The sequence below is a fragment of the Scyliorhinus canicula genome, chromosome 5 (genome assembly GCF_902713615.1).
Source record: "Scyliorhinus canicula chromosome 5, sScyCan1.1, whole genome shotgun sequence".
NCBI classification, from domain to species: domain Eukaryota; kingdom Metazoa; phylum Chordata; class Chondrichthyes; order Carcharhiniformes; family Scyliorhinidae; genus Scyliorhinus; species Scyliorhinus canicula.
Window position 1 is genome coordinate 120,944,396 of NC_052150.1, and position 25,222 is coordinate 120,969,617.

General features: G+C 48.5%; 1 non-coding gene across 1 annotated transcript; it reads left to right on the top strand.

Annotated features, from left to right (window-relative positions):
* The first annotated feature begins 279 nt into the window (after positions 1–279).
* Positions 280–524, top strand: LOC119966686. The gene has a single exon (XR_005460810.1). It is a non-coding gene; the product is annotated as a small nucleolar RNA SNORA53 (small nucleolar RNA).
* Positions 525–25,222: the final 24,698 nt, after the last annotated feature.

Sequence of the window (25,222 nt, forward strand, 5' to 3'; positions counted from 1 at the left end):
GACAGGGGTGCGCTGCCGATGGGAAAGCTGAATCACAAAGGCTGGAGAATTCCAGCCATTGTAATATGGCATATGGTGGCGCAGTGAAGGGTGTTTCAAGGACGTTCTGCAGATTGCATTCACTTTTTAAACTTTGGTCTCAGGATATGGGCATTTAGAGAGGCAACGACTGATTATGGTCAGTCAGCATGGCTTTGTGAGTGGAAAATCATGTCTCATGAATTTGATTGAGTTTTTTGAAGGGGTAACCAAGGAGGTAGTAAGAACAGTTTAAAAAAAAACACACTCTCCTCAGATCCTCCTTTGGGATATGTCTGTTAGGCCTCACTGGTAGATTTCTCTCACACTGGTGTTGGGTTCTCCAGTTGGGCTGGCAGGTGACATTTATCAACTTTAGTCAAAGGTGCTTGAGTGATTAGCGTGCCAAAGTATTATACCTGCACGGTAACCCCTCTATTACGATAGGAATAACCTGTTATTTCAGGCTGATTCTGCCATCAGGACTTTGCGGCTGTGTGGACATGTTTATCAAAATCCATCTGGATTAAATCTTGTAATGTTGTCTACATGGACTTTAGCAAGGCCTTTGACAAGGTATTACATGGTAGCTTGTTGCAAAAGGTTAAATCTCACAGGATGCAGGTTCAGCCAGCCAATTGGATACAAAATTGGCTTGACGACAGAAGCCAAAGGGTGGTTGCAGAGGGTTGTTTTTCAAACTGGAGGCCTGTGACCAGCAGTGTGTTTCAGGGATTGGTGCTGGGTCCACTGTTATTTGTTATTTATATTAATGATTTGGATGAGAGTTTAGAAGGCATGGTTAATAAGTTTGTAGATGACACCAAGATTGGTGGCATAGTGGACAGTGAAGAAGGTTACGTAGGATTGTAAAAGGAACTTGATCAATTGGGCCAGTGGTCCGATGAATGGCAGATGGAGTTTAATTTAGATAAATGTGACGTGATGCATTTTGGTAGATCGAATCAGGGCAGGACCTACTCAGTTAATGGTAGGGAGTTGGGGAGAGTTATGGATCAAAGAGATCTAGGAGTACAGGTTCATAGCTCTTTGAAAGTGGAGTCACAGGTGGACATGGTGGTGAAGAAGGCATTCGACATGCTTTATTTCATTGGTCAGAACATTGAATACAGGAGTTGGGAAGTCTTGCTGAAGTTTTACAAGACATTAGTAAGGCCACACTTAGAATACAGTGTACAGTTCTGGTCACCCTATTATAGCAAGGATATTATTAAACTAGAAATAGTGCAGAAAATATTTACGAGGATGCTACCTGCTAAGGGAGGAATATCCTTCCTGTGCAAAGACCCCCAGGTGTGACCTCACCAAGTCCTTCAGAGATTTTTTTACTCTTGGGGAAGATTGACACAGTGGGAGTGGTGACATTGGACTTCTGGGTTTTCCAACAAACTCACATGAGTCGATTAGAACAAGATTGTTAAAATGGAGACTGCAAAGCTGACAGGCAACGGATTCCGAAGGTGAAGGAAACGAGAGGGAGTGTGGTAATGGAATCCCATAATGCCTCATTTCACATCCTGGATTTAATGCAGCATTCTTTAAAGTCTGACAGGGAGGAGAGACTCTTCCCTACCAGACCTCACTTTAGGTCATGCCCCCCTCCCCCCCCCCCCCACTTAAAATCGCAGCTCGGTCACAAACAGATGGTTGGGCAGCAGGAAGGATACCTGCACAATATTACTAACCATCCCCCATCCTCCCCACCTGTACATCCATTGGCAAGGGATCATAAATTTCTGCTGTGAGGTCCAAGCTCACAGCCTCACAGATATACTTCAGTGGTAACAGCTAATGTTTAAAGCCCAGAGCTCTCTGGCACTTGTGATTTGCATATGTGATTGCCTAGGACGCTTGAAGCTCCGAGAGTTCACACAGGGTGCAGGATGCACTTCAATGCTTTCAAAGTGCCAAGTGATACCTTTATGGATTAGACATGTAGTTAAAGTTACCAGAAATAAGTTTAAGACTAAATTACTTGACCTAGTTTAAGTCATGGATAGATAAAATTAAATATAATTTTTTTTTAAAAACTGAATTGCCAGAAATAGTCAGCAGGTCTGACATCACTCGTGGGAAACAACAGGCTATTGCCTTTCATCAGAAATTAAATATTTATCTGGACCTTACCGCTGCTGCCACATTGTGTGGTGTGCAGCCGTGTTCCTCCACATTTACAACTAGCTGATTTTCTCAAATTCTCCCTGTTTGTTTCCTGCGGATTCAGCCCTGACCACACACTATGACATTTTTCCTTGATGTTGTTCTTTCCTCACGCTCTCTGCTTCTCTTTTTTTCCCACTCGATGGTTTCAATCACTGATGCTTCTCTCACTCTGCCCCTGCTCTCACTCTGCTAAAAGCTCTCACTCTGCTCACTGCTCTCACTCTGCTCGCTGCTCTCTCTCTGCTCACTACCTTCACTCTGCTCAATGCTCTCACTCTGCTCACCGCTCTCACTCTGCTCACTACTCTCACTCTGCTCACTACTCTCAATCTGCTCACAGCTCTCACTCTGCTCACTGCTCTCACTCTGCTCACTACTCTCACTCTGCTCAATGCTCTCACTCTGCTCACAGCTCTCACTCTGCTCACTACTCTCACTCTGCTCGCTGCTCTCTCTCTGCTCACTACCTTCACTCTGCTCAATGCTCTCACTCTGCTCACCGCTCTCACTCTGCTCACTACTCTCACTCTGCTCACTACTCTCAATCTGCTCACAGCTCTCACTCTGCTCACTGCTCTCACTCTGCTCACTACTCTCACTCTGCTCACAGCTCTCACTCTGCCCCTACTTTCACATTGCTCGCTGCTCTCACTCTGCTCACAGCACTCACTCTGCTCACTGCTTTCACTCTTCTCACTACTCTCACTCTGCTCAATGCTCTCACTCTGCTCACAGCTCTCACTCTGCTCACTACTCTCACTCTGCTCACTGCTCTCACTCTGCTCACTACTCTCACTCTGCTCAATGCTCTTACTCTGCTCACAGCTCTCACTCTGCTCAATGCTCTCACTCTGCTCACAGCTCTCACTCTGCTCACTACTCTCACTCTGCTCACTGCTCTCACTCTGCTCACAGGTCTCACTCTGCTCACTGCTCTCACTCTGCTCACTACTCCGTCTCTGCTCACTACTCTCACTCTGGTCACTGCTCTCACTCTGCTCACTACTCTCACTCTGCTCACAGCTCTCACTCTGCTCACTGCTCTCACTCTGCTCACAGCTCTCACTCTGCTCACAGCTCTCACTCTGCTCACAGCTCTCACTCTGCTCACTGCTCTCACTCTGCTCACTACTCTCACTCTGCTCACAGCTCTCAATCTGCCCCTGCTCTCACTCTGCTCACTGCTCTCACTCTGCTCACTGCTCTCAAACACCAATCCTACTGTCACTCTGCTCACAACTCCGTCTCTGCTCACTACTCTCACTCTGGTCACTGCTGTCACTCTGCTCACTACTCTCACTCTGCTCACTGCTCTCACTCTGCTCACGGCTCTCACTGTACTCACGACTATTACTGCTCACTCATCTCACTTTGCTCACTGCTGAGGGGGTGAGGATGATGTGGGGGTGAGGTTGGTGTGGGGGTGAGGGTGGTGTGGGGGTGAGGGAGGGGGTGAGGGTGATGTGGGGGTGAGAGTGGTGGGGGTGTGTGAGGGAGGGGGTGAGGGTGGTGTGCGAGTGAGGGTGATGTGGGGGTGAGGGAGGGGGTGAGAGTGATGTGGGGGTGAGGGAGGGGGTGAGGGTGATGTGGGGTTAGGGAGGGGGTGAGGGTGATGTGGGGGTGAGGGAGGGGGTGAGGGTGATGTGGGGGTGAGGGAGGGGGTGAGGGTGATGTGGGGTGAGGGAGGGGGTGAGGGTGGTGTGGGGGTGAGGGTGATGTGGGGGTGAGGGAGGGGGTGAGGGAGGGGGTGAGGGTGGTGTGGGAGTGAGGGTGATGTGGGGGTGAGGGAGTGGGTGAGGGTGATGTGGGGTGAGGGTGGTGGGTGGGTGACGGTGGTTGCGGCCTCACTGGAGAGGTTGGTAGATCCTGGGAGGCTTACCTAAATAGGTTTGAAACTTAGGCGTTTGCTGTTTGGCCATGCTCCCTTTGGGACTTGGTGTATCCCGCTAGGATAAAGGCTGCCAGGAGGTCAGCGGGAGGCCTCCCTGGGCATCTACCAGTAGCGTTGCACTCTCGCTCCAGTGCAACACAGCTGGTAAATCAAGTCCATTGTGACTAATTGTTAAGCATTACTTCACCTCCAGCCTCTACCCTGCTTTTGTAAAACTTTTCTTATTGGTCTGAACATTCTTCCACTTTTTCTCCGAAGCTCAAAATGTGGGAAGATTTACTTGCAAGGGGGAATGTTGAAAATCAACAGTTAGAACTTGGGCAGGACGTAGCGGGGTAGGGAGTGGAAAGTGCACAGAAACAGACATAGAAAATAGAAGCTGGAGGAGGCCATTCGGCCTTTGAGCCTACTCCACCATTCATTATGATCATGACTGATCATAGATCATAGAATTTACAGTGCAGAAAGAGGCCATTTGGCCCATCGAGTCTGCACCGGCTCTTGGACAGAGCACCCCACTTAAGCCCACACCTCCACCCTATCCCCGTAACCCCACCTAAGCTAAGGGCAATTTCCCATGGCCAATCCACCTAACCTGCACATCTTTGGACTGTGGGAGGAAACCGGAGCCCCCGGAGGAAACCCACGCACACACGGGGAGAAGGTGCAGACTCCACACAGACAGTGACCTAAGTCGAGAATCGAACCTGGGACCCTGGAGCTGTGAAGCAACTGTGCCAACCACTATGCCACCGTGCTGCCCAATTTTAATACCCTGATCCCAACTTCCCCCCTTATCCCCCTGATCCTTATAGCTATATCTAATTCCTTTTTGAAATTATACAACGTTTTGGCCTCCATTTTGCAGATTCACCACTCTCTGGGTGAAGAAATTTCTGCTCATCTCAGTCCTAAACGGTTTGCCCCTTATCCTCAAACTATGGCCCCTAGTTTTGGACTCTCCCACTATCAGGAACATTCTTTCTGAATCTACCCTATCCAATGCTGTTCGTATTTTATAGGTTTCTTTGAGATCCCCTCTTACTCTTCTGAATTCCAATTAATATAATCCTTCCATCACAAGTCTCTTGTAATGACAGTCCTGCCATCCCAGGAATCAGCCTTGTAAACCTTCTCTACACTCCCTCTATAGCAAGAACATCCTTCCTCAGATAAAGTCACCAAAACTACACCCAATACTCCAGGTGTGGCCTCACCAAGGCCCTGTACAATTGCAGCAAAAAAAATCACTATTCTTATACTCAAATCCTCTCGCTATGAAGGCCATTTGCCTCTTTACTGCCTGCTGTATCTGCGTGCTTAGTCTCAGCGACTGATGCATGACGACACCAAGGTCTCACCGAGTATCCACCTCTCTCAATTTACACTCATTCAAATAATAATCTGCCTTCCTATTTTTGCTACCAAAAAGGATAACCTCACATTTATCCACATTTTACTGCATCTGCCATGCATGTGCCCACTCACTCAGCCTGTCCAAATCCCACTGAGGCATCTCTGCTTCCTCCTCACAGCTCACCCTCCCTCCCAACTTTGTATCATCTGCAAATTTGGAGATAACACATTTAGTTCCCTCATCCAAATCATTAATACATAATGTGAACAGTTGGGTCCTAGCACAGACCCCTGAGGTACCCTGCTGGTCATTGCCTACCAATTGGAAATTGGAATGATTCCAACTTTTTGCTTCCTGTCTGCGAACCAGCTTTCTATCCATCTCAAGACACTACCCGCAAAGCCATACACTTTAACTTTACATAGTAATCTGCTATGTGAGACCTTGTCGAAGGTTTTCTGAAACTCTAAATAAACCTCATCCACTGGCTCTCCTGGTCAACTCCATTAGTTACATCTTCAAAGAATTCCAGTAGATTTCACATGAACTTCATTGCAGTGTTAATGTAAGCCTGCTTGTGACAATAAAGATTATAAAAAATAAAAAAATGTGTCAAGCATGATTTTCCTTTCATAAATCCATGCTGACTTTGTCTGATTATATCACTGCTTTCCAAATGCTGTGCCATGAAATCCGTGATAATGGACTCCAGCAACTTCCCTACTACTGGCTTTAGGCTCACTGGTCTATAGTTCCCTGTTTTCTCTCTACCTCCCTTTTTTGAATAGCGGGCTCATATTAGCTTCCCTCCAACCTGTAGGAACCATTCCAGAGTCCAAAGAATTTTGGAAAATGACCACCAATGGATGTACTGTTTCTGAAGATTTATCCGCCTTCAATCCCATTAATTTTCCCAAACCATTTCTCTACTCATACAAATTTCCTTCACTTCTCACTAAAGTTGTGTTTCTCAGACCTTCCGGTATATTACTCATGTCTTCCTCTATGAAAACAGAAGCTCAGTACGAATTTAGTTCCTCAGCCATTTCTTTGTTTCCTGTTGTGAATTCCCCCGTTTCTGACTGTAAGGGGCCTACATTCGTTTTTAGAAATCTTTATCTCTACATACCTATAGAAACTTTTACACTCAGTTTTTATGTTTCCCACTAGCTTACTTTCACATTGTATTTTCCCCTTCTTAATCAATCCCTTATTCTGCCTTTGCTGAATTTTAAACTGTTCCCCGTCCTCAGGTCTATTGCGTTTCTTGCTAATTTGTATGCCTCTTCTTTGAATCTAGTACCGTCTCTAATTTCCCTTGTAAGCCATGGTTTAGCCGTAGTTCCCTTTCTACTTTTGCGCCAAATAGGAATAAGCAAATTTTGGAGTTCACCTATTTGTTCCCTGCACTTTCAGCATAGTTCCCTCTGATGTTGGGCAGCATTGGCGTTCAGCAGCCTCCAGACCCATGTCACCCCTTTCCCCTCTGCATCAAGAGGAAGCAATATCCTGCCAACCGATGAAGTCAGATTGAAGATTTGTCAGACTTTCTCCAACTTCAACTCGCTCTTTCAAATTGTCAAAATGGAACTTGCGAGAAGTCACTTATCCCAAACCTTTGAGAGTTTATGACCCAACTCCTTAAACTTTGGACTGCCTTCTACCTCTCAATCACTTACATACTTGTAATATCCTCCCCATTTCTCTCTATTCCCACCTTCAATGCCACAAAAATGGTATCACTTCACCCCCATATTTTGATGCCTCTTAAATTGCACATGTGAAATACAACTGGTGACTGGGCTATGTGAAGTACACATGGAACAGCTTGGGAGCGTCTCTAGCAGCATCTAAAAAGTTCAGTGCATATTCATCAAGAGCATGGCTGCAGAGTTTTTAGGCTTTCATGCTTTTTCTTCCCAAAGTTTGATTGCAGGATATGATGGTTTATTTCCAGCCTTGACTCAATAGGAGAGGACAATGGCAACAACACATTTACTTCTAGAAGATCACCAATGTTGTGACAATCTCAGCCTTCGGGCAATTTAGGTGGGTGCAATAGAAAATGTAAGGAGAGAGAACTTGGAGTTCTTATTGTGGTTACCATCTCTTACCTTTTATTCTTATCTGTTTATTCCCTTACATATTTACTCTGTCACACACATAGGAAGCCAAACACACTTAATATAATGGGGTGGCATGATGACACAGTGGTTAGCATTGCTGCCTCACAGCTCCAGGGTCCCGCATTCAATTCCGCCTCAGGGAACTGTCTGTGTGAAGTTTGTACTTTCTCCCCGTGTCTGCGTGGGTTTCCTCTCGGTGCTCCGGTTTCCTCCCACAGTCTAAAGATGTGTAGGTTAGGTGGATTGGCCATGCTAAATTGCCCTTAGTGTCCAAAATGTTAGGTGGGGTTACTGGGTTCCGAGGATGGGGTGGAGGCATGGACTTGGGTAGGGTGCTCTTTCCAAGAGCTGCTGCAGACTCGATGGGCCAAATGGTCTCCTTCTGCACTGTACATTCTGTGATTCTATGATCTTGCGATTTGAAGTTATGCTTCAAAGAGTGTTCTACTTGAAGTATTCTAAAATATGTTCTAGGTGCCCAAGGTGATCAAGAGAAGGAGGTGGCAGAACCCAATATATAGGCAATGCACTGGAATATTGTCACATAGACATGCAGGAATCATCAGACTAAAATACTAAGTAAAAATTCTCGTCAAAAATTAATAGGATTCTTCTTTCAGGCGAGGCTAAACTTTTGATATGTGAAAGAAAACTGACAAGATCCATTCCAAGAAAGCAAGAGCAAGTAAAAATTGATAGCTGTTAAACATTATTGCTGAAGATAAACTGCAAGTTTTGGACAATGAACTATTAAGAAACACGTTAGGTGGAAACTTACAAGACTTTAACTCGTTCCCTTTCTCCAATTTTCCCCACTTACTCCTCCTTGCAGCTTAGCAATGATCGCACAAATGCAGTCCTCCAGTTTATCGTCTAAATGGCTGTTGTCATTTCCCAGAAAATCTAGGGTGGGGTTCACCATCGGCTGACGCCGGAATCGCAAAACACCAAATCGGGATCCTCTGGCACCCCGAAAATGGCGTAAATTTGTCGCTCACCACGCGGTGTTTAAACACCGTTCGCATATCATTAGCGGGCCTGACCCTCTATTCTCTGGGGCCTCCATGATTCACCGCCTCCGATGGGCAGCGTTCCCGACGGCGCAGTTCACTTGTGGTCTCAGCGGTGGTGAACCTGGAGTGGCGGATGCGGACTGCGTCCAGCGCCGCCACAATTGGGCGGGAACCTTGCTGCTGGCAGGGGGGCTTCCACAAGGTCTGGGGTGACTGGTGGGGGTCGGCAAGAGGTGGCGAGGGGGTGTCCAGAGGGACAGTATTTGGCAGGTTGGGTCTGCGCATGGCCAGAACCGTGATTTACAGCGCGACCCTGCAGGTCGTCACTGTGCGCATGCGTGGCCACGGACCCGGCCATTCTTCAGCCATTTTTGCCTTGGGAGCTGGGAGTTTACCTCGGCGTGGCTGCTATCCCCTCAGCGGTTGCAGGATCGGTGAGGGTTCGGCGCCAATTTCTGCATTGTTAAACACCACAGTTCCCATGCTGGCATTGGCATTTAGCCTCCAAATCGGTAAATCCAGCCCCCAGTCAAAAGAGTGAACAAATTTAAAGAGAATTGGTAGATATAATTAAAACTGAGGCGAGATTGAACAATGCTTCAGGAGGATAGTTAAGGATTATATATTCCCAGATTAATAATGGATTAGTGCTCACATTTGCTTTGTCCATTCTCTCTGGGAAACAATTTTCTGTGATTACTTGGTAGGGGAGAATTATTTGTATTAACTATCTGGAGGTCTTCACACAGGGAACATTCAGAGAGGCAGAACCTTTAGACTAGACTTTGGGCAAAGAAGATGGATTTGAGTAGCAGTAAAGCTGCGCTAGTAGCTGCAGGTGACAAATGGAGAAGATTGCAGCTTAAGGGGTCATGTTCACAGGACTGAGTACCCACATAGACAGGTGCTTGACTTCTTTGACATCACAGAAGACCTCAGAATCATAAAATTTACAGTGCAGAAGGAAGCCATTCGGTTTTGAAGGCTAAGATTGTCATGCTGGTCAGTCACATACAACTCCTGGAGGTAAACGCGTTCTCTGCTGTATTCATTGGCCTTGCATTATCAGCAGCTGTGAAAATCACTACTGTCCTCCTTTCTTTTTGCCTCTGATTCCTTCGAGGCTGCTACTGAAAGTATATCAAGAATCTCTCAGTAGGCTGCACATAAATTCTTCAGGTGACTGATGGATTGTTTGCCAGAGCTGGGAAAATTTCTATCATCATGAATCAGAGGGTGCGATTCAGTGGCCTCGTTGTGCTCAAGTGAGAGCACGATGAGGCCGTTAAATAGCAGGAGAGGCCAAAAATGAGAGGGGGATATCCTAATATACACACCAGTATATCATGGTGCAGACACACACTGAGTTACACACAGCAAGACCAATCAACACACACAACACCGCAGCCAATCACCAGTTAGAGCACACTCACTATAAAGCCAGAGGGCACTAGTTTTCCCGCTCATTCGGGATGCAGCCGCTAAGAACAACAGAGCTCACAGTTTGTAGCACTGATCTTTACCATGTGCTGAGAGTATAGACTGGTTAGGATAGGCACAGGTCTTCAGTTTAATCAAACATAGTGTCGACCCACAGTGAAAGTATGTTGAACAGTTTCTAGCTTAATAAAATAGTGTTGTACTATTTCAAGTGTTGGTAGCCTGTATTTGTTACTGCTGAGGTAAACGCAGTCTCCACAGATCCAGAGTAACCAACACATCAACCCTGAGGACCCAACTGCCCATCAGGCCAGGCTGAGGCCCAGAGGTTGAGGCCCGCAATGGCCCAGGGTGTACAAGTGTCACTGGCCTTTCAAGCAGATAATGGACAGCATGACGCACAGCAGTCTCCGTCTCAACAAGGAGACAGTGCGGCACTTGTGCCATGTTCTTGCGGACTATCCCTCTGCACGTCCCCCCCCCTTCACAATCCTCAATGGCAACCATAGGGCCCTGGGTGTCATTAGAGCTCTGGGGATCACCTCGGGGGAAGGGAGGCAGCTGGTTCGAGCACCGGCTGCCCCTGCGTCATCTGGCTCTGCCAGCCCTGATGGCTCCGTGATGTCTGTACCATGATGTCGATGCCCTCGGCAATGCTCCTCAGTGACTGGGACATGCTCTGCAGTGCCTTGGTAATGCCCACCTGTGACTGGAACAGGCTTTGGAGTGCCTCAGCTATGCCCACCTGAGACTGGGACATGTCTTGCAGTGCCTCATCAAGGTCAGCCTGGTTGGTACTGGGTCACATCCCCCAGCTAGTTGGACATTCTGCCTGAAGAGATCTAATATGCAGAATTAGTGAAGTCTTGTGACACTAAAACACAGTAGAAATTGGAGTTAAACTTCTCAGATGCAAACAAGATTTTGTATTGCCTCTATTTGATTACAATTGAGAGAAACTTAAATCTATTCTCAATAAAGTCTGGCTAGCAAAAGGACTTAAAGAGAAGTAACTTATAAACAATTTAACTTTCAAAATAATACAGAAATGGTTTCTTGCTTACGACAAAACAGCTTGCATTTACTTCAAGAGTTAGAGTGGAAAAGTGAAAATATGAAAATAAGGATAGCAAGTAGTTAGATCAAAGTATAGGATAAAATCCTGGATAAAGATGGCCGTACGGACCATCATGTTTAAGGAGAATCTTATCAGACTTTAGGCATCTATCTACACCTCTGTGTCATCCGAATTGGTTTGGGTTAGAATCAAATACAGTTGATGGTTAACTGTCAATCCTTAATGTGCAACATAAGTTCTGAATGTTTCATGTTTGAATATTTGTATTTGTTATGGAATGCAATTCTGTGCTTGTATCAAGACTGGTTTCTACTGGTTTTCTGCTAACTTTGCTTTTATACACATTCTGGACAATGGTGCCTTCATATTGCTATGGTGCTTACTTGGCCTTGATCTAATTACTGGTACAGCTCATTTCTTAATGTCAAACTGCCTTTGAAAATATGTTTATTATGCTTTTTCATCTTGCTTAGTGAAAATATTTTTATCTCCAATTAGTTGATGCATGTGTCAGGCTTTTTCTGCCTCTGTTTAAGCGATGTGTTTTGTCATGACCTGAGGTATGAGTGCTAAAATCCTTATTTTAAACTGGATATTAAAACTGGGTCTTAATATTTACATTAAAATAGCCTTTTTACCTATTAGATCTATCAGGAAATAGTTGATTACTATCAATCTGCCCTTTGCTAAATCGAAAGATCAAGTGAGATATATCACAATAAGATAAATGTGATAAAAGCGCGAAGACGAGCTCATTCATATTGTCATTGCACTTTTAAACAATAGAGTGGGCAAGCATTGCATTACAAGCATTTCAGCAAAAATTGTTATAATTCTTAAAGAATCATTATTATAAAATAACAATTAATCCATTAATCGAATTTGATTTTACTGATTCAGTATTAATCTATTAGCAATATGTTAACAATACAGTCAAATAATTGATTGATCAGTAACATTCCAACAATAATATTGCATTTCTATTTTATCTAATGGTGGTGCAGTGGTGTTAGTTTGAATCATTCCAACTGTTGGGCCCTTGTGTTTAGTGAATAGTTGTTTAATGCAACTTGATACACTGGTATGTAATGTAAATAATGAATCCTGCTACACAGGAGAAAATGATTATTCTTACTGTGGACATTCCAGTGTATCCCAACCACCCGCAAAGTTTCTCCCAGATAGAGGTATCCGGGTCGAATCCAGTTTCTTGATTTCCTTTCGGATATGTGATGCCAGATCGTTAACTTCATTGGAGTTATCTGGAATGACAGTGCAACACTCTGCACCAATCAGGGTGCAGGTGCCACTTTTTTCGGTTAGTACATAGTCAAGTGCCATTCGATTTTGTAATGCCATGGTTTCAATTGCTCGCATTTGTCAGAAATTTTATTTAGGGCAGTGTCAGTGTAATCGGGTACATTTTGTATGATGGTTGTTATTTTATTCAATTCATTGGCCACCCTTACTTCCCAATAGAAAGGAATAACTTTAGCATAAATTGCGTCTCATAAGGTATGGCATGTTTATTTCTTCGCGTGGTTGGTTCTGAAACATAAGGGAGTTGAGGAAGATGACGGATGGCAGGTACTATGAATCCTAAATAGCAAGATCCTGACCAGTATTTTGGTAGCCAGGAATATGCTTTGTCATTACAAATAAAATAAGTTCCATTATAAGCAGAGTATAAGTAAATATCTTCTAAGTACCAATGATCTGAGAATGTTTTGTTATTTGTGATGTTGTATACGCCTGTTATTGTTGAGGACCGTTCAATCCTTTGTAATAAATTTTGTGGAGATTTATAAGCTGAGTTAACATGCAAATAATTAGTACAAACCCTATTGCCCATTTTCATCCCTTTATAGTGATTACAAGTGAGGCATATTGATCCTTTTCGTTTAATATTAGTTGGAAGGCTAATATATTTAGGATTTTTGTTAGGGTTATATTTAAGTTGGTGCCACCCTGAAAAGGTGTTTAGTTGATAACCTGATAACTTATGATAACCATAAGTTAATAAATTTCTTTAGATAAATCTTGTACCTTCCTTTTTCATATGAATATGCTCCAGGACGGATCACTACAGAGCGAGGGACACTCTGATTGATGTACCATTCTGCTGTTTCTGAAGCATTAAAGGGGATTGTAAAGAAGGGAATACCTAGGGCAGCTGGTGCACTGGTTAGCACTGCAGCTTCACGGCGCCGAGGTCCAAGGTTCGATCCCGGCTCTGGGTCACTGTCCGTGTGGAGTTTGCACATTCTCCCGTGTTTGCATGGGTTTCGCCCCCACAATCCAAAAATGTGCAAGGTAGGTGGATTGGCCAAGCTAAATTGCCCCTTAATCGGAAAAAATTAATTGGGTACTCTAAATTTGTTTTTAAAAAAAGAAGGGAATACGTTCTCCTGAGTTAGTAGGTGTTGCAATGCATACCCAACAATTGGAAATGTTGACATTTTTAGCATATATCTTAGATGTGTAAAGGAATGCGTTCTCATTCCGTTCTGGCACAACATTTAAAAAAGCCAATCAAATAACTGAAAATGAATATTACGGTAAACATTTTTACAGATCTTAATACTTATACGCGCGCTTCACATGTGATGCATGGATACAACTTTCCTTAGTATTAGCTTAAAACATTAGTATACTGATTAAAAATTGATATCATGATTACATAATTCAGTAATAAAAAATTAATAATAATAATTTCATGCATACAATTGTCTGAAGTTTTAATCTCCAAGTTAATTTTAAAAATTTATTTGAAAATATCAAACACAGTAACTTATTGAATATATGACTGAACCAATCTTGGGCTGAATGAACTTGGTTTTCTGTGGATGAATTTGTCGATTTTGTTAAAGAAAGCACAGCTAACAAGATTTGTTAATTTCTTAAAATTAATAAAGCAACGTTCAAAATAATGACAGTTTTCTCAAGTTAACAGTTCTTGGCAACTTTTCGGTGATACGTGACTTAGTGCGTATCCCTGTAGCCAGGAGGCAGGCCTTCATCGTAGGAGTCCAGTTTGTAATCATGAAATCTGAAACTTGCAAAATGGCCATCTTCAATATGAGAAAGGAATTTCATATCTCTCCTGGAATTCTTTTTTAAAGTGAGTACAGGGGTTGGATTTGTCGTTTAAAGAGGAGGAGAGGCAACGATTAACGTGCTTTTTATAGCAGTTGCGGTTTCGGACTGGGACTGAGGTCTGAGTAGGATCAAATTTAAAGCTGCAGACAGTTCTGGTTTTAAACCAGTGCCAAAATGGGTTTTTGATAATAGATCTTTTAAATGGTTTAAAACCCAGGCTGTTGTCTTTATCACTTCAACTCCAAACTGTTTGGTGCTTAATGGGGTAAGTTGTATTACACTTTGTTTTCCACTAGGCTCATTGCTCAACCAAATAGGCTTTTCTTGTTTAAAAATCTCAGTCTATTAAAGCTGCCATGAGAGGCTTTTGGTTCGGAGCCAGCAGCATGTCATGGTCAGTCTCAGCGTAAGATAATGGTTTGTTCTGGGGTAAAAGTGTCCTTGAACCCAGAACGGACAGATAGTTCATTTGGCCAGGCTCCCCCTGTGGAACTTTGATCAGTGTATTCATTGTTTTCATGTCAGTAGCAGCTTGCAATAATGCAGGATCTGATTTAGTTAACGCTGGTACATCTTGGGCCTTAGTTAAAATCATTTCAACTCTTCCCATTGATGGCGCTGTTAATTTGTCTGTCAGTAATTTGTTATGACATTTCATGGTGTCCATGTCACTTTCCAAAATACATTTTTCCTCAAGTAACTGGCAATTTTGACTTTTAAGACCATCATTTTCTGATATTAACTGTTGAAGTTTGGATTCTGAGTCAGTATTTTTCTTTTGGAGTTCATCAATTTGTAATAGTAATAGCTGAGTTCTGCATTTTGAGTCTGCCAATAGTGTTTCAGTTTGATCAGATTTCTCGAGCTTAGATTTTTCTGCTCGCAATTAGTCAATGACTGCCACTAGTTTTTCTTTGGCAGTTTTAAGTTCGCAATTGTGTTTTGTGTTTGTGACTGTTTCGTGCTGCTTATGGAGATGTGCCATTACTGCAAAAGACCATTTCATAGGTTTCTTTTTGGTCAATCGTGTGGTTTTCTCCAAAATTGTTTTGATGTTGTCAAGGGATCCCTGTCCTTTAGGGGTGTCATACTTTGATTCAATTTTTGTGGATACTTCAGACAGTCCAAATTGTCTATAAATCAAAGATCTAAGATCACCCAATATATCATCAACAGAGACATCCGGTACAGCGTGACCTCCCTTGAACGTTGTGGGAAGTAGTTCTCCACCATTTGTAGGTTCTTAATCTATTTTAGGAGTCAGGTCCGCCATAAACTCAGCCTTACACCCAATGCTTTGGTCGCCAACCATGTTATGTGTAATCTTGGCACACAACCGCGACTATTTACCTTTCAGCCACGTATTATTTTGAGTCTAAACAACCGGCACCCAATTGAATAACTCAGTCTGAAAAAAAATCCTTTCTAAGGGGTCGGAGCACTGCTTGATGCGGCTTTAAGACTTTTAATGGGTGAAAAAGATGTTTATTATCCCAGTCAAGCTGTTTTTCGGATAGATGGCTTTGGGTCTTCTGTCCTTCTCCTCTTTCTTCGGTCTTCCGATTTCCTCCGACGCTCCTCCCATTTTACGCCAAATTGAAGAGATCTACCATGCGGAATTAGTGAAGTCTAACTAACTAACCAGATTGTGCCTCAGAGACCTGATCACTGACATTTCCTATCGAGGTGTATGTCTCTGCGCTGATGGAGGGTGGGGATGACAGCTATGATGCATCAATTGTGGCAAGGCGCTCTCCTCCGAGGTGTTCTCATGTGAGGCGGGGGCACCCCAGATGGGCCGGCACTGTCGGCTGGAAGACCTGTGGGAGAATGGACATGTGGTCAGTGGGAGGGATGGTTCATTCTATATGGCATTAACAAATCATGTTTGGGTGGGGCCTGGTGGATCTTCACCTTTGTGCCGTGTGCCAGCCTCAATATTGGTGACTGCTCTGCTCTCGGCCAACCCCGTAACCTCCAGGGCTCGTTCCTTGAATGTGGTGAAGATTCTGATGTCCAGCACCCTCCCACCCACCTGGGCCCTCTCCTGACAGTTGAGGGACAACTTTTCCTGTGCATACACAGGAATAGAACCATTAGCCGCATGTGTGGTTTACCGAGGGGGGTGGAAAGGTTGGGGGAGTTGCGGTATGTCGGCAAGAATGGGCCAGTGCACAACAAGGCCCTGGGCGGGGGTAGTGCCCGATACATTCCCGTGTGGGGAGTGGGTGAGGAGTCTGGTGTCAACTCACCCACGTTGCCCGGTGTAGGTCGTTGACTTTCTTGCAGAACTGAAGGCCACTTCCTCCCAGGCAGCACTGGCTGCCCATGTCGCTCACCCTCCGGGACCCTCAGGGGGACAGGACTACCCTCCTGGCTTCGACCTCTGAAGGATCCTCCCCATGTCTGCATCCCTGAATCGTGGGGCCGATCGTCCCGGCGCCAAGGCTCTGAGCTGAGTGGTGTTGATTGTGCAACTGCTGTTTAAGTGCTGCTCAACCTTGTTAGCGGGGGGCTGGCGAGCGTGGTCCCTGCGAATCCTTAAGTGGACCAATTAATGTTGGATTGCAGTGAAAGCATCACTGTGCCGGGCATCAGGAAGCTCACAGCAGTTCCCGCTCGCTAGCACACTGAGAAACATTGGGCAGGATTCTCCGACCCCCCGCCGGGTCGGAGCATCGCCGGGGGCAGCGTGAATTCCGCCCCCACTGTCTGGCATCAGAGATTCGGCGGGGGCGGGAATCGCACCGTGCCGGTCGGAGGCCGCTCGCAGCGGCTCCCCTGGCGATTCTCCGGCCCGCAATGGGCCGAAGTCCCGCTGGTTCTTTGCCAGTCCCGCCGGCGTAGATCAGACTATGTCCCTTACCAGCGGGACCTGGTGGTGGGGGTGGGCTCCGGGATCGTGGGGGAAGGGGGGGGCGCGGGGCAATCTGGCCCCGGGGGGGTGCCCCCACGGTGGCCTGGCCCGCGATCGGGGCCCACCGATCCGTGGGTGGGCCTGTGCTGTAGGGGCACTCTTTTCCAAGCGGTGGCGGACGCGTAGGTGAACCCCCCCCCCCCCCCCCCCCCGCGCATGCACGGGGATGACGTCAGCAGCCGCTGATGCTCCTGCGCATGCGCGGACTGTGGCCAGCACAGTCCCTTCGCCCCCGGCTGACACGGCGCCAAAGGCCTTCCACGCCAGCCGGCAGGGCGCAAACCAGTCCAGCACTGGCCTGGCCCCTGAAGGTGCGGAGGATTCCGCACTTTTGAGGTGGGCCGACGCCGGAGTGGTTCACGCCATACCATCCCGCTGGGACCCCCTGCCCCGCCGGGTACAGGAGAATCCCGCCCATTTTCATTGAATCGTGCCCAGAATTAGCAGACACGCAGAATTGCATATGTGGCTGCCTTCCCACAGATACATGTGGCTATTTGAGCACAACTGAATCAGCCAGATGCAGTTACCAAGTGCAAGGAATTTCATTCCATCACTAAACAGCTGGTGTTCCCCCAAGAGCAATGATTGATGCAGATCTGCTTCAGATTGCTGGGAGCTGTCAAGCTCCTTTGATACTGCTGGAGTCCATCTTCCTTGATCTGTTCGTACCTTGAAACATTCTTCAGGGGTGACCGTGAAGAGGCAAAGGCCGTAAAGGAGCCTGCTTCTTCATTCAGTATGACCCTGGCAGAGCTGCCTCGGCTCCACTTTCCAGCCCACTCCCCTATTTCTTCATTTCCTGACAGACCAGCATGCTTCAGTGTCAGCCAGATGTATCACTGGAAAAACATTTGACCTGCACTTCATGTGTTTGGATAGATCTGGGGGTCTGCAGGCTAATTGTAGTTTGCTGCATTCTGCACAAAATAGCAGGCAGCTGACTAGAGATAGAGGAGAAAGAAAACAACTCCACATTGTTATCTGATGACATTTCTAATGGAGTGGAGGAGGAAGCTAGGTTGTCAGGGAAATCTCAATAGTTTGAAGATTCAGTAAATTACTCACGCTGGATTATAGCAGCTACCACAGATAAGTCACTCTTTATAAGACCATGTCTAAGGATCCATCATCCTGTTTAAGACAGTGATAATATTAATATCTATAGTATACACAGCTAGAAGGGATGTTTAAAGTGTCATGATTCGTGGAGGAGGCCAGTCCATCTATCGAAGACATTCTTACAATGGCCTGAAATATCATTTCACGTAGAACTCTTCCATCCTTTGTGCTAGTGTCTTGTACATTTATTAGTATCTCACAGAATAGCTTCTGCCCCTTCATCACCCTCCTTTTTATTCATGGTGCACACTCAATAGGAACAAACTATTTGAAAGAATCCTTTTAATCTGGGCAAGAGGTGCTGCTTTGTGTGATGACCCTGGAGAACAGAAGATATATGCGGCGGGATTCTCCGTTTCTGAAACTAAGTGTTGACCCTGACGCAGAATTCCTGGAGATCCACAACAGCAAAACTGGCGCCGCAGCTGGACCTATTCAGCGACTGTTAAGAGGACAGCACTGCCTCCATGTGGAACACAATAGATTCCAATGAGAAATGGTGTGGGATTCACCGGGTCTGTGACTGACACTCAGGAGGCTGACAAGCTGCAGCCGTACATACACATTACAATCCCCACACACACCATCCCAGCTAACAAGATGGCAGCAAGGAGAGCGGCACCCCCTTTAACAGACGCCGAGCTGGAGACCCTCCTGGAGACGGTGGAGGAGAAGTAGGTTGACCCTGTACCCCGGCACGGGAAGGAGACTGCCAGCTGCTGCTATTCGCCATGCCTGGCTGCAGGCAGCAGGGGCAGTCAGCACCATGAGCAACCCCATCTGGACCGGCCAGCAGTGTCAGAACAAACATCACAACCTCTTCAGGGCGGCCAGGTGAGTAGGCAGCTCTGGCACTAACCCGCATCCCACACACCCGTAACCCGACACCCCACATGGAGGGCGGCCAGACCCACACCCTGCACTACATTCCGGAACCCCATACCGGCCGCCATGGCCAGGTGCCTTGGCTACTGAGGTCACCTGCCACCCACCTGCTGGGCTCCATGCATACGACTGTCTAACATTGTCATTTTCTGTTTCTGACCCCCTCCACAGGAGAAGGCTGCTCCTAACCATCGGGGACAGGAGAAAACTGGAGGGGGACCACTGAACCGGCGACCCCTCTTCGTGGCAGAGCAGAGGGCCCTGGATGTGGTCGGCGGCCCGGAGGTCGGCGGGATGGAGGTCGGCTGCAGGAAATGGAGTGAGACCCTGCTGAGTTGTGGTTCCCCGTGACACGTGTGCGAACCCACCCCCCCAACACCACCCCCACATCACCCGGACCTTCACCCTCACCTCCACACCACCCTCACCCCCACATCACCCTCACCCTCAGCATCACACCTTCACCCCCACACCAACATCACCTGACCACCTCCACCACCACCCCCCCCCCCCCCCCCCCCCCACACACACACACACACGCACCCCCAGCCCATGGTCTAATCATGCGTCTTGTCTTGTGCATTGCAGGACTTACTGATGATGGGGCGGGTCCATCTGCCAAACCCGCCCCGAGCTAGTGCAACAGCCAGGGGCCCCTGTGAGCCGAGCAATGATGAGTGTGGTGATATGAACATATGCATATCTGTACATACTGTATATTATTGCACCAATATATACAACTGTATATAACAGTACCAACATATAGAGCTGATAATCAATACATGTAGTGACAGTTATGACTCCCGCCAGTAGGTGGAACCAGACACACATGGAGACAGTTACGTATATCGGATGATGGATGAGACGGAGGTACTTGGTAGCAGGACTTACAACAGGACATTCGCATCTCACCTTAGGTCTACAGTAACTTATATATAATTGTCTGTACATAGGTTTGTTGGTTACCTTCCCATGTGTAAGAATACATTTGTGCTATAACCATGTCATGTTCCATGTGTGTCTTTATGATCAGGGGGCCATAGATCACAACAATGAGGAGAGAAGCTTGGACAGCAGCCTTCGACCCGAGACTCAGGAGACCCTGGAGCTTGAGTCCGCCCACCGACCGTCTGCCCCCTCGGGTGTTCCCACCTCCACCTGCTGTACCGGTTGCACCAGAGAGTGTCCCAGGAGCCCCTTCACTAAAGTGCCCAACCGAGGTGATAGTCTCTGGGATGGTGGAGGGTGTTGGAGACAGCTGTGACGGGAAGTCAGTGTCAATGTTGGACTCGAGCTCTGGGGTCTCCTGAGTTTCGAGTCGAAGGCTGCTGTCCGAACTTCTCTCCTCATTGTTGTGATCTATGGCTCCCTGATCGTAAAGACACACATGGAACATGACATGGTTATGCGGAGGAGAACGGGTCCTGGAGCTGCCAGCCACATTGGGAGCGAAACCCCGGAGATGGACTTCTGGGGAAGGCAAAGAGACGTTCATGGGGGGTTCCGTTAGTCGCAGTGCAAAGGAGCGACCGAATGGAGTGAAGGCATTGGGGAGGACCTCCTGCCAGCGGGAGGCCGGGAGATTTCTGGACCGTAGGGCCAGCTGGACGGCCCTCCAGACAGTCCCGTTCTCCCGCTCCACCTGCCCGTTTCCCCTGGGGTTGTAGCTGGTCGTCCTGCTCTAGGCAATGCCCGTGCTGAGCAGGTATTGGCGCAGCTCATAAATGAGGATCACTGGTCACTGTGGACGTAGGCGGGGAAACCAAACAGAGCGAAGATGGTGTTGAGTGCTTTGATGACGGTGGCAGATGTCATATCGGGGCATGGGATGACGAAGGGGAATCTGGAGTATTCGTCGACCACATTAAGAAAGTACGTGTTGTGGTCGGTGGAGGGGAGGGGCCCCTTGAAATCCACACTGAGGCGTTCAAAGGGGCGGGAGGCCTTCACTAGGTGCGCACGGTCTGGCCGGTAGAAGTGCAGTTTATATTCCCCGCAGACCTGGCAGTATCTGGTCATAGCCCAACCTCCTCGATGGAGTAGGGCAGATTGTGGGTCTTTATGAAGTGAAAAAAACGGGTGACCCCTGGGTGACAGAGATCATCGTGCAGGGCCCGGAGTTGGTCCACCTGTGCGCTGGGGTCCTCGGGATAGGGCATCGGGGGGCTCGTTGAGCTTACCGGGACGATACAAAATCTCGTAATTGTAGGTGGAGAGCTCGATCCTCCACCGCAAGATCTTATCATTTTTGATCTTGCCCCACTGTGTGTTATTGAACATGAAAACAACCGACCGTTGGTCAGTGAGGAGAGTGAATCTCCTGCGGCCAGGTAATGCCTCCAATGTCCCACAGCTTCTACAATGGCTTGGGCCTCCTTCTCGATGGAGGAGTGCCGAATTTCCGAGGCATGGAGGGTGCGTGAAAAGAATGCCACGGGCCTGCCTGCCTGGCTGAGGGTGGCGGCCAGAGTGATGTCTGATGCATCGCTCTCAACTTGGAAGGGGAGCTTATCTTCGACCGCGTGAATCACCGGCTTTGGCAATGTCGGCCCTGATACGGTTGAAGGCCTGGTGAGCCTTGGCCGTCAGTGGGAAAGCGGTGGAGTGAATGAGTGGGCGGGCCTTGTTCGCATAGTTAGGGACCCACTGGACGTAGTACGAGAAGAACCCCAGGCATCGTTTGAGGGCCTTCGGGCAGTGGGGAAGGGAGGGTTCCATGAGGGGCCGCATGCGATCAGGGTCGGGCCCTAGAACTCCATTTTGAACCACATAGCCAAGGAAGGCTAATCGGTTAGTGCTGAACACACACTTCTCCTTCTTGTACGTAAGGTTGAGGAGTTTGGCGGTGTGAAGGAATTTGGAAAGGTTAGGGTCGTGGTCCTGCTGGTCGTGGCCGCAGATGGTGATGTTATCCAGGTACGGGAAGGTTGCCACATCCGTACAGATCAACCATTCGGTCCATCTCCCGTTGGAAGACTGAGACCCCGTTAGTGACGCCGAAGGGAACCCTAAGGAAATGGTAAAGGAGGCGGTCCGCTTCAAACGCGGTGTACGGGCGGTCCGCCTTGCGAATGGGGAGCTGGTGGTTGGCAGGTTTCAGGCCCACTGTCGAGAAGACGCAGTACTGTGCAATCTGATTGACCATATCAGATATGCGTGGGAGAGGGTACACGTCGAGCTGCGTGCACCGTTTGATGGTCTGACTGTAGTCAACGATTATCCTGTTTTTCTCCCCAGTTTTCACAACTACCACTTGGGCTCTCCAGGGGCTGTTGCTGGCCTCGATAATACCTTCCCGTAGCAGCCGCTGGACTTCAGACCTGATGAAGGTCCTGTCCTGGGCGCTGTACTGTCTGCTCCTGGTGGCGACGGGTTTGCAATCCGGGGTGAGGTTTGCAAACAGAGATGGCTGGTCGACCTTAAGGGTCGTGAGACCGCAAACAGTAAGGGGTGGTAGGGGCCGGCCAAATTTCAGTGTTAGGCTTTGGAGGTTGCACTGGAACTCCAGGCTGAGTAGGCAGCGCAGCGGTTGGGGAGGACGTAGAGCCGGAAGCCGCTAAACGCAACGCCCTGGATGGTGAGGGTGGCGGTGCAGTACCCCCGGATCACCACGGAGTGGAAACCGGAGGCCAGGGAGATTTCCTGCTTAGTGGGGTGTACCGTGAGGGAGCAGCACCTTACCATATCAGAGTGGATGAAGATCTCAGTGCTCCCGGAGTCCAGAAGACATGATGTCTTGTGCCAATCAACCTTCACTGTCGTCGACGCAGTCGCAAGGTTGTGCGGTCGGGACTGGTCGATCGTGATGAAGGCGAGACGCGGCTGGTGTTGGAAGGCCCCTGGTTGGTCGGTGGCGGTTGCAGGCGATGAGGTGCCCGGCGAGCAGGGGGTCCTGGGCCGGGGAAAATGGCGGTGCCCACAGGGCGCACGTGGCAGCCGGCATTAAAGATGGCAGCGCCCAAGGCCGCACGTGTCCTGAGGTGAGCAAGATGGCGGCGTGCACAGGCTTCAAGTGTTCTGAGGCGAGCAAGGTGGCGGCGCCCAAGGGCTGCACGAGGTCTGAGGCAAGGAAGATGGCGGCGCCCACGGGTCGCACGTGCGGGGTGCAGGGACAATAGCGGTGATTGAGCGGGCCTGGCACACAGCAGTGAAATGTCCTTTCTTCCCGCCGTACCTTGCAGAGCGCGCTCCACGCCGGGCAGCGCTGCCAGATGTGTTTAGTCTGTCCGCAGAAATAGCACACGGCCCCGACTTGTGGTTGGCTGGGGGCGGTTGCTGGTGGGGTCCACAATGGGGTGTTCGCTGGTGGGGTCCATGATGTCCAGGAGGGTGGGGGGGGGGGGGGGGGGCGTGCGGTCGGGGGCGTACGTTCTGGACATTGCGGGAGGCAACTGTGAGTAAAATCGCGAGTTTCCTGGTCGCCGCGAGAGCGAGGGCAGCCCCTTCTAAGAGCCGCTGGCGGATGTATGCTGACCCTATGCCCGCGACGAAAGCGTCTCTAATCAGGAGTTCAGAATGTTCAACAGCCGAAACGGCCTGGCAATCGCAGTCCCTCGCCAGGGCGTGCAGGGCACGCCAGAAATCTTCCACAAACTCACCAGGGAGTTGATGCCACGTGAACAGGAGGTGCCGGTCGTAGATTCTGTTGGTCTGCTGAGCGTAGTTCTCCTTCAGTAGCGCCATGGCCTCAGTGTAGATAGGCGCATCCCGGATGAGGGGAAAGATATCGGAGCTCAGCCGCGTGTACAGGATCTGGAGCTTCTGCACCTCTGTGGGTGGTTCTGTCGCAGATCCGATGTATGCTTCAAAGCAAGCTAGCCAGTGTGCGAAGGCCGACTTGGCGTTGTCTGCTTGAGGGTGCAGCTGTAGGCTATCAGGCTTGATGCGCAGGTCCATCTTTGAAAAACCTCAGTGTACTAAATTGATGCATTATCAATTACGAAGAGATGAGAGTAGAGAGTAATCGAGGCTTTATTACGCAGAGATGTGGAGCCTCCTGCAGCTGCTGCCGAAATGTCTGCAGCTCGGAGAGCACACACATTTATACTCCGCCTACTGGGCGGAGCCAGCAGGCAGGGATCTACCCCCGTACCTGTAGTACATGAGCCTTACCGTAATACACCTCATATGCGATATATATACAAAAGTGGTGACTACCACACTGTGTTCTATAGCCGCGAGCCTGCAGACCCTGGTCAAGACCAGAGCAGGCCTCCAGGACTGGCAGCACCAGGTGGCAGGGGAGCCTCAGGGGATAGCTCCGTTTGTACCCCCATCCCATGAAGTAGCCCCTGGGGCCATCAGGCACCCAAGGGAGGAGGAGGTAATGGGCCCGTGCCAGTGATTCCCGCAGGGGAGATGGCGGAATACCACAGCACTTCAGACTCCAAACCCCCCTGCTATCCCCCCCACCCCTGCTTTTCCACCCCCCCCCCCTTCCCGGTCCCTGGCACATCACATGGGCAGCGGGCAGAACAGGTCAGCACCACACCATCTGGAAAACCCAAGCAGCAGCCAGGCCCATCCAGGCCCAGTTGCCCCAGAAGACGGCCGCCAACGGGGACCCAGGGTGGGAATTATAACAGGCTGCCTCTACTCCTGATGTACCTTCTGGGGATTCACCTAGACTTTGCGTTAGGGGCTGTAAAGCCAGAATGTTAGTCACCAGTTAATTCAGCACGGGTGCAGGGCACAGTTTAGTTGTAGGGGCTAAGGAACATATCTGTAAATATTTGTGCACATTAAACATCTGTTCACATTGTAACAACCTGCCTCGGTGCTCTGTCAGATGGGTGTGAGGGATGGGCTGGTCTGGACTGGCCACAGGTTGTGTGCCGGGAGGGAGGGGACTGAATGGGTGGACATTGAGGGTCCTGCGCCACCAGCAACAGTAGTTTCGGCACTGCTGTCGCTGGTGCCGCTAACTGCCTCTGCCACCTTCGCTTAGGCACAGCGAACGGTGGCGGCTGGCACCCTCCATTCCGGGCCAGGGTACAGGTCGCCCTGTTCTCCTCCACCATGTCCAGGAGGATCTCCAGCTCAGCATCCGTGAAATGGGATACTGCTCTCCTCGATTCCATCTTGTTGGCTGG